This window comes from Aotus nancymaae, unplaced genomic scaffold, assembly GCF_030222135.1.
Source record: "Aotus nancymaae isolate 86718 unplaced genomic scaffold, 86718_ANA_hifiasm-v0.15.2.pri h1tg000016l, whole genome shotgun sequence".
In the NCBI taxonomy this organism is placed as follows: domain Eukaryota; kingdom Metazoa; phylum Chordata; class Mammalia; order Primates; family Aotidae; genus Aotus; species Aotus nancymaae.
Window position 1 is genome coordinate 37,000,798 of NW_026988428.1, and position 8,250 is coordinate 37,009,047.

Below are 8,250 nucleotides of genomic sequence, written 5' to 3' on the forward strand. Positions count from 1 at the left end.
GGATGTTGATGGAGTCCCCACTTGTGCCAAGTATATGATGCCAAGGAGCTGCTTCTTGGTCAGCTGACTTGACTTCTCTGCCTCCTTTTCTTTCTCATCCCTGGGCTCCCTGTTTCTGGGAAGTTCTCCCTGCATCCTCTCCTCCCCTAAAAGTAGGCTTCCCTCTAAGAGTTTGAACCTGAGCCCAGGGGAAGGGGAGGAGAAGGAGGTAGAGAGAGGAGGTGGGAGTCCTAGTGCTAAGTAGGTGGTTCCTATCCTGATCCTCTGACAAGGAAAAGGTTGGCTTTCCCAGGATCCCTAGAAGTATTCGCCTCTTTAGGCAGTTAGTGGGCAAGGGAGGAAGAGTCACCCCAGCCTGGGTATCTCCACCAGCCAGAACCATAACAGACTGCTATGAAGGGCAGAGAAGGGCCGAGAGACTAAAACACAGAGAGACTACAGGGTGGGCAGGCCCAGAGGTAAGGGATGGGTATATCTGCTTTTCTTTTTTTTTTTTTTTTTTTGAGACGGAGTCTTCTCTGTTGCCAGGCTGGAGTGCAGTGGCGCAACTTCAGCTCACTGCAACCTCTGCCTCCCGGGTTCAAGCAATTTTCCTGCCTCAGCCTCCTGAGTAGCTAGGACTACAGGCACATGCCACCACGCCCAGCGAATTTTTGTATTTTTAGGAGAGATGGGGTTTCACCATGTTGGCCAGGATGGTCTCGATCTCCTGATCTTATGATCCACCCACCTCGGCCTCCCAAAGTGCTGGAATTAAAGGCATGAGCCACTGCGCCATATCTGCCTTTCTTTTTGTCAGCATTTGCTGCTAGGATCTATAGCTCTCAGTCTTTGTACCTTTGGTTTTAATTTTTTTGTTTGTTTTTCTCTCTGTCCTCTACCTGGCCTTCAAGCCCTTGCGGGTAAACTATCATGAAGGTTACAAGAACCCAGACCCCAATGCCATCACACTTCATTCAGCCCTTATGAATGAGGCAGCCCCTGCCCCTTACCATGGCACCACCCATACACCCAGCCCCTCAAACTCTTTAGCCCAGTGTCTTCGCAGACCCTAAAAGTCTGAGTTCTGAGCCCCCAGGGTCCCTCTCCTTTTCCTTCTCCTATTCCCTCCAAAGTCCTTATCCCTAGTTAAGCCCAGATGGAGCCAGGAGTCCGGGACCCCTGAGGCCCCTGGGCCACAGCTCAACTGGCCGGGCCACATTCCAGATGGATTAACCCCTCCAATGACAAGGGTGAGAAGCTACTAGAGGACTCCCCTATCCCCAGGTTCCCCAGACTCGGCTTAGACTGGGAACAGGGCTTTCTGCCTTAGCCCTCCTTGTCTTTGCTTCTCACCTACAAATGGGAAACACAGACCTGCGGGTAGGTAGTGGGGGGATCCCTGCAGAGGGATGCTCAGCTCCTGGTCCTCACCAAGGAATGAGGCTGGACGTGAACCAAGAACAAAATAAGAGGAGGGCCAGGGAGAGCTGTCCCTGGCCCTCCACTTATTTTGCCTCGGAGGAGGAACTTGGGAGTTGAATGAAGAGAGGAAGGGGGCAGAGATTCCTCCCATTTCTGAGCCTTGGTTCTCTACCTTGGCTGGGAAGAGAAGGGGAGGGTCTTACATCCGGGGTAGAGGAGTGGACTAAGGAATTGAAGGCAGTGTAGAGTTAAAAGGAAATCCTAAACTGAGGCCCCAGATGCCTTGGTTCTTTGGGGGACTCGTGGAAAGTAGAGAACATTCTTCCTCCAGTAAGATGCCATCTCAGATGTGAGGCAGGGGGGATGACGGACTAGGGGAGAGGGGCTCTTACAAAGCTGCTTCTCTTAGAGCTGAGGTGGAGTTGAGGGGAGGGCATAGATGAAGGGGGCTGCCGGATGGAGGGGGGCGCATTTCCCTGCCGCCCTGCCCGCTCCAGAGCCTGGAACAAAGCTGCTCTTGTCGGCTGCTCTCCACCCGCTGCCCCCCTCCCCTCTGTATAAACACGACCACCTTTTTCCATGACCCCATCTCCAGCCTGGGCAGAGAACCCAGGCATCCTCTGCTCTAGCCTGGGCCCCCAGCCTGCTCCCCAGGAGGCAGCAGTGGGTCAGGCTTCTTTGGCTTTGTGCCATCCCTGGGGGAGTCCAGACCCTTGAGTCTCCACCTCTCATCCCCAGGTGCCCTCCCTCCACCCTACTAGCCCCAGGGAGGGGCAGTGCCCAGGAGGCAGGCAGGCAATGCCAGTGGAATGTGTGTGGGCATCAGAGGGCATGGGCAGGGTGGGGCAGAGGGGGGAACTGGAGGTGCCAGTTAGGTGGCTTTCTGAGCCAGGGATGGGGGTGTGCCGGAGTGTGGGGGGGCGTGCCCCATGCTGCCTACCAGGCTGTAGGCCACAGTGCGTGTGTGTGTGTGTGTGTGTGTGTGTGTGTGTGTGTGTTTGGGATACCCAAGCTCCAGGCACCCTGCATACGCTATCCCCCGCTCCCCTGTCTTCTCTCTACTTGCCTCAAGGATATGAGACACTGGCTGTGGTCCTTAACCCCAACTCAGCGTCTGAAGAGTCACCCCAAGGGCAGAAGCCTCAGACCTGAGGACTGGGATTCCAGCTGCCCAGACTAAAGCCCTAAAGCGGGGCAGTCATCTCAGCTTCTTGCCCTGAAGACCCCCTACACAGGCTCCCCTGCCCCCAGCAGCACTAACAACCAAGCATCTTCTTACCCGCTGGCCGCCTGCAGAGACTCGCTCCTACATACTGGGTCAGGTTGAAGGAATTCGGCCGTAGCTGCAAGATAGAGAGGCAGCGTCAGTGGAACTCTGGGACTAGCACTCCTGGGTCCCTATCCCCGTCTTCCTTCTCTTCCTTTGTTCCATTTGGGCTTCCCTCAAGAATACTCCAGAAGTGCCCCCCACCTTGGCTGGAGGGAGCCAAGGCTCCCACCTGGGCTGGGAAAGTGTCTGAGGGAATCCAGAGCTTCAAGGAAAGTTCATAGATCCCTATCCTATGCACTCCGAACTCCCGGACGCGGTGGGCCAGGCTCACTTGCCTCTGGACCTTTTCCTTGCCTTCTGATGTCCAAGCTGTGCCATTCCATTGGAGAGGGAGGAACTTGGACCAGCGTGGAACATAAAATCTACCCCTCAGAGCCCTGGGGTAAGAGGGTGGTAGTCTTTCCCCGCGAGACGAAACCCTGTCTTCTCTCACATTCCCAGCGCAAAAATATAAGGAGGAATGCCCCCTGGCTGAAGACTTCCCCAAATGCTGTCCCCTGCTATGCACCAAAATGAAGAAGGGCAGATGACCCAGCCCATCCTCAGCCTGTTAAAATCTTCCCCAATCCCTTCCCACAGCAGGGCTGGCCCGGGCCGGGCAAGAAGTCCCCCTCAAGCCCGGCGGCCAGCCTGGCCAGCCTCGGGAGGGCATTCGCCCGTGCGGCTTCTCCGCGCCCCCTCCCCCAGCCGCCTCGGTGGAGGACCCGGGCGACGAGGCGGGCGAGCCTGCTTCCCCGCCTGACTCACCTGGAGGGGGAGGGGAAAGGGAGGCGGCGGAGCCCCGAGGTCCCGGCGTCGGGCGGTCTCTGGGATGGAGCGTCGTAATGTCCGGGGCTCGCAGTACTGGGGGGCTCCTGGGGGGCACGGCTCTAGGCTGGGACTGTCCCGGGGCCTCTCGGAGCCCGCCCGCCCACGTGACCGCCCCAAAATATCCGACACATTTTCTCCCAAACCGCACACTGACTCTGCAGGCGGGGACACGGAAAATATTTTCTTTCTTTTTCTCCCTCCCCACCACCCCCCCACCTCCCTCCCTGCCCAGCTCCCTCCTCCCCCTCCCGCCCTCGCTCCTCCCTCCCCTGCCTGCCCCTGCCCGGTTCCCTCCTCTGTGCCCTGGGGCTGGGGGGCGGAGGGATGGGTGGGCGGGAGGGGGACTGGGCGGGGCGGCCCAGGACGCCTGGGTCTCTGCCCCTCCCATTTGCTGGGCTTCCTTGACTCCATCCCCTGGGAGGCCGGGCACGGTTGGCAGAGGGGGTCAGGGTCCTGGCCCCGTGATGCCAACCCTTTCTCTCTGGCACTTTCATCCTTTCTGCCTTTTGGGGGGACTAGTTGAGTTGTCTGTGGCCAGGCTGTGACTCTTCCGAAGCCAGTCTCTGGTGCCTCCCCAGGGTAGGCAATGGGGCAGTATCCACTCCCTCCCAGCGCTGGAGTAGCTGGGCAGGAGTATGCCCGATCTACAATAGATGCCACTGCCCTTACTCTTTGCTCAGTCTTCACCTACAGGTCCAAGTAGCCTCTCCCTTCCCTTAGCCCACCTCAGTCCTTTGGTCCCAGGAGCAAACTGGTTGACTGCTGGCTGTCGTTGGGGGCGCTGAGGCCAGGGCTCACAGTCATCTTCCCTGTCATCTTGTCTGGAGTAAGCTCCAGGAGTTAGGGCGCCTGGGTCCCTGGCTGCCAATGTTGTTTCCACCTTTAGGCCTGGATTTGGAGGGAGAGAGGCTGGAGAGGAGGGCAGGAGGAACTGTGGCTTGGAGTGGGAGGAGCCTTGGGCTGGGTGTGAGAGAGAAAGCCCAGGCAGAGGGTGTGTGTCTGCCCTAGCCAGCACTGGCCTGCCTGCCTGCCTGCCTGCCTGCCTGGTAGATGTGCCATGAATGTTGTTGACTCTGTGTGTGTGTGTGTGCGTGCATATGTGAGCGCACGCGCCTGTGCATCCAGTGCCGAGAGTCAGTGTCTGTGTCTGATAGGGGCATTCTCTGATTCAACATAGACAGACTCTCAACCCTAGAGTGAGAACCCAGTGGTTTCACTCTCCATTCTACTGAGGACAGAGGGAGAGAAAAGAAGGGATCTGCAGTCCAAAGCTCTGTGCGTGGATCCCAAACACTCCCATGGGGACTGGAATTGGGAGGGAGAAAGAGGAGAAGGGGAGCATTAGAGAGGCTGAGCTAGGCTGGTGGGCTGGACAGACATACCCAAAGCACCCTCCTCAGCAACGCTCCCAGGGTGGCCAGGACCTGGGACACAGACTCGGGTAACGTCACATTTTCCATACTGGAATTACTCTGCTCTGTCCTCACTGCCTCCTGGGGGCCAGGTGTCCTTCCTCCTGGGAAAGGCCGCTTTTGACAGCCAAAGTCAGGTGAAGAAGACGGAGGAAAGAAGATGCATGCTGTGGCTATCTCAGGAGAACAGGAGACGGCAATGGGGGTGCGGACAAGCCCTCCCTTTCACTCCAGGGATAGGAAGAGCTGGGAATAGGTACTCCAGGGTCCCGTCCCCAGGTGGCCTAGCTGCTGTTGACTTTGCTTGGTTACCCTGGGAGCAGCTCTCAGCAGTGTGGGAGGGGCGGGTGTCAGGGAGTTGGACCCAGGCGTCCAGGCTGGGGTGGGATGGCGCCCTGCCTGTGTGGCAGGGATCCGGCCAAGAGGCTGCAAAGTTAACCCCTCCTTCCCTGCCCTAGTGGTGGCTGGTGGGAGGAGGGCAGGCCCAGTTGTGGTTTGGGAATGTGGCCCTAATTTCCCCCTCCCCTTTCCAGCACATCTGTACTTGGTTTACAGTGAATGAGCCTCCTGTCCTCATGAACCAGGCGAGGGCACCACTCCCTCCCTGGCCGGGCATTCTGACACAGAACCAGGCACCACCTGTGACATTCTCCCTGCTGGGTATCATCTCTCTGAACTCTTCCCTTCTTCCTCTGTAGAGGGGCTTAGGGTTGGTCCCAAAGATCAACAGCTGGAGCTCTGAGACTGTGCATCTAGGTAGCAAATGGGGCCAGGGAAGCTAAATCGGAGGACAAAACACTTGGAGTAGCCTCTGAAGACAGAGGGAGTCAGAATTCCAACTGTCTCTGCCCTCCCTTTGTCTTGGTTTGTCGGTCCGTCTGCCCAAGTCTTTGTCTCTGGTGGGCGTTTGTCTATCCATCCGTCTCGGTAATTGTAGCTCCTCCCTTCGGGCGGCCTCCTCGTCCCCAGCCGACGACAGCAGCCAAGCAGCCATGCCCAGGAAGACCCGCCCTATACCGGCCCCTCCCCTTGGGATTCCCACTGCCTCCACCCCGCCCCCTCTACCGCCCCTCCCCAGGACCCAGTGACTGGGGTCTGTTCACTGCAGCAGTTTGGAAGTCAAACCAAACGGCAGCAGCAGATTGGGGGACAGGGAAGAGGGGCATTGTGAGGGCTTCAGATTCTTCTCCCCACCCTCCACTCCCCAGCTTGCAACAGAGCCAGCTTTCTGTCCAGAAATTCCAGGAGGAAGCTTGGGAAGAGGGCTTCCCACTCTGGAAACTGGTGGAGGGGGCTTCCCTCATTCCTGTTTCGCTTGGGTTATCCCTATTTCTGGGCTTTGGTCTGTGTGTGGCTGCTATACTCTGTCACTCTGGCAACTTGGAGAAATGATATCTTGGGGGCCCTAGGACCAGGCTTTTTTTGCTCCCCTCATCCCAGAGCAAAGACCAAAAGGAGAGATTCTGAGGAGGGGAAAACGATGTCACACCTGACCTGAAAGTCATGGGGTAATGACCGATTCAGTGTCCTGATGCTGGGGGATGGGGGGCAATGGTGAGGGTGAAAATTGCCCCACCCTAATTTTTACCCTCACCCCCTCCCAACCCTCCAGCATCAGGATACTGAACAGGTCATTTCCCTATGCCCAAATCTGGTGGTGTGGGGATGTCCTATGCCATGCTCAGAGGTGTCTGGCAGATGTCTATGGGGGTGGCGGGTTGCAGCCCCCAAGGACATCATTAAGGCATGGAAGTGCCGTCAGGGCTTGGAGACTGGGGCACCCAGGGAGAGCGTGATGAAAACATGTTTTGTACAACATGTGTCCTTTCCTTTCCCTTCCTCCTCTACTCTCCCGCCTCCTCCCCCTAGGCAGGCTCTGTGTCAATGCTGGTGCCAGCCTTGCCTCTGGTGCTTGCTCCACTCCATGCCTTGTACCAGGCCTATTCTGCTGCTTGCCAGCTCGTTGACTCTCCTGGTGAGTGAGTTTGTATGTGGAAGGTCCTTACCAGCCCCAGTGCTGCCCAGATCCCCACATAGAATAAGGACTTAATTTTGTAGCTCAGGATTTTAGAATTAGCCTAAACAGCTCTGGGAATTTCTTCCCTGAACAGGCGCCATTCATTAATTCAACAAATCTTTATTAGCATCCACTATGTGCTAAGTACTGTGCTAGGTCCTGGGAATACCCAGGTGTGGTCCCTGGCAGGTTTACAGTCTAATGGAGTCAGATGTTAACCAAATAATCCATAAAACTGCAACTAGAATAATCAGTGTAGAAAGGCATGAGGGACCACAAGAATGGAGCAGAGGAGTATTCTCCCCTGCCAAGGAGGTCAGGAAAGCCTTTGGAGAAAAAATGAGGGGAGATTAGAGAGAAGGAAGGGCAGCAAACTATATGCGCCGCTCAAAAGTATGTGCAAAGGCCCTGGAATTGAGGTCCTGGCTCTCAGCCACTCTGTTCCCCAAAAAAGAAGAGGGGCCTGCCATTCCTGTGACCTGCTTAGATTTCAATATGCCATAAGAGAAGGATGGTAAGCACCTCCTCGTGGCCATAGCAGGACTCTGAGACACCTGAATGCATTAATTTCCTCCAGAAAGGAAAACAGAGACAGAGAGGGAAGAGGACTCACAGGCTGAGACTTGAGATTCTACTACAGAAAGCCAGGCCCCATGCTGGCAAATCCTCTGGGGTGAGGGATTCCTGTGTTTGCCCAGCTGGAGCCTCACCAGACAGAAAGTGTTCTCCTCTGAGTCTGCTCTACCATGTGCCGACTCCCCCGATCCAGTCCTGACCTGTCCCACTCCCTGAAGCTAGCATGTCTGCCTCCACAGTTACCTGGAGTGTGTGTGAGGCGAGTGCTACAGGTGTCTGACAGCCAATGTGTGGATAGATGTAGCTGTCTGCTTTGCACAGAATCTCCATCCAGGGGATAGGGGGTTCTCCTCTGTCCACTGGAGAGCTTCCAATTCCTCCTGCCCAAATGCCAAGGCTCTTCCTATCTGAAAATAAATTGAGAGCCCTTTGAAAGAGGACTGTGGTCCTCTCTATGGCTGTGCCACCATCTAGAGCAAACAAAGAGGTCATGGGACCAATGGGGTTAAGTCCCAGCCTTGCTCTGACCCACTTTCCTCTCTGTGCCCACATCCCCTGGGGCCAGGGTGTTGGGTGGGGCCAGCATGGCACTCTCACACCCACACCTGGGACTTCCCCTGGATGGAAACTCCCAGAACCCAGGCATCCTGCTTCCCCTGCCAACTCCTACCAACTGCCTGGGTTCTGTTCAGCTTCAGTTA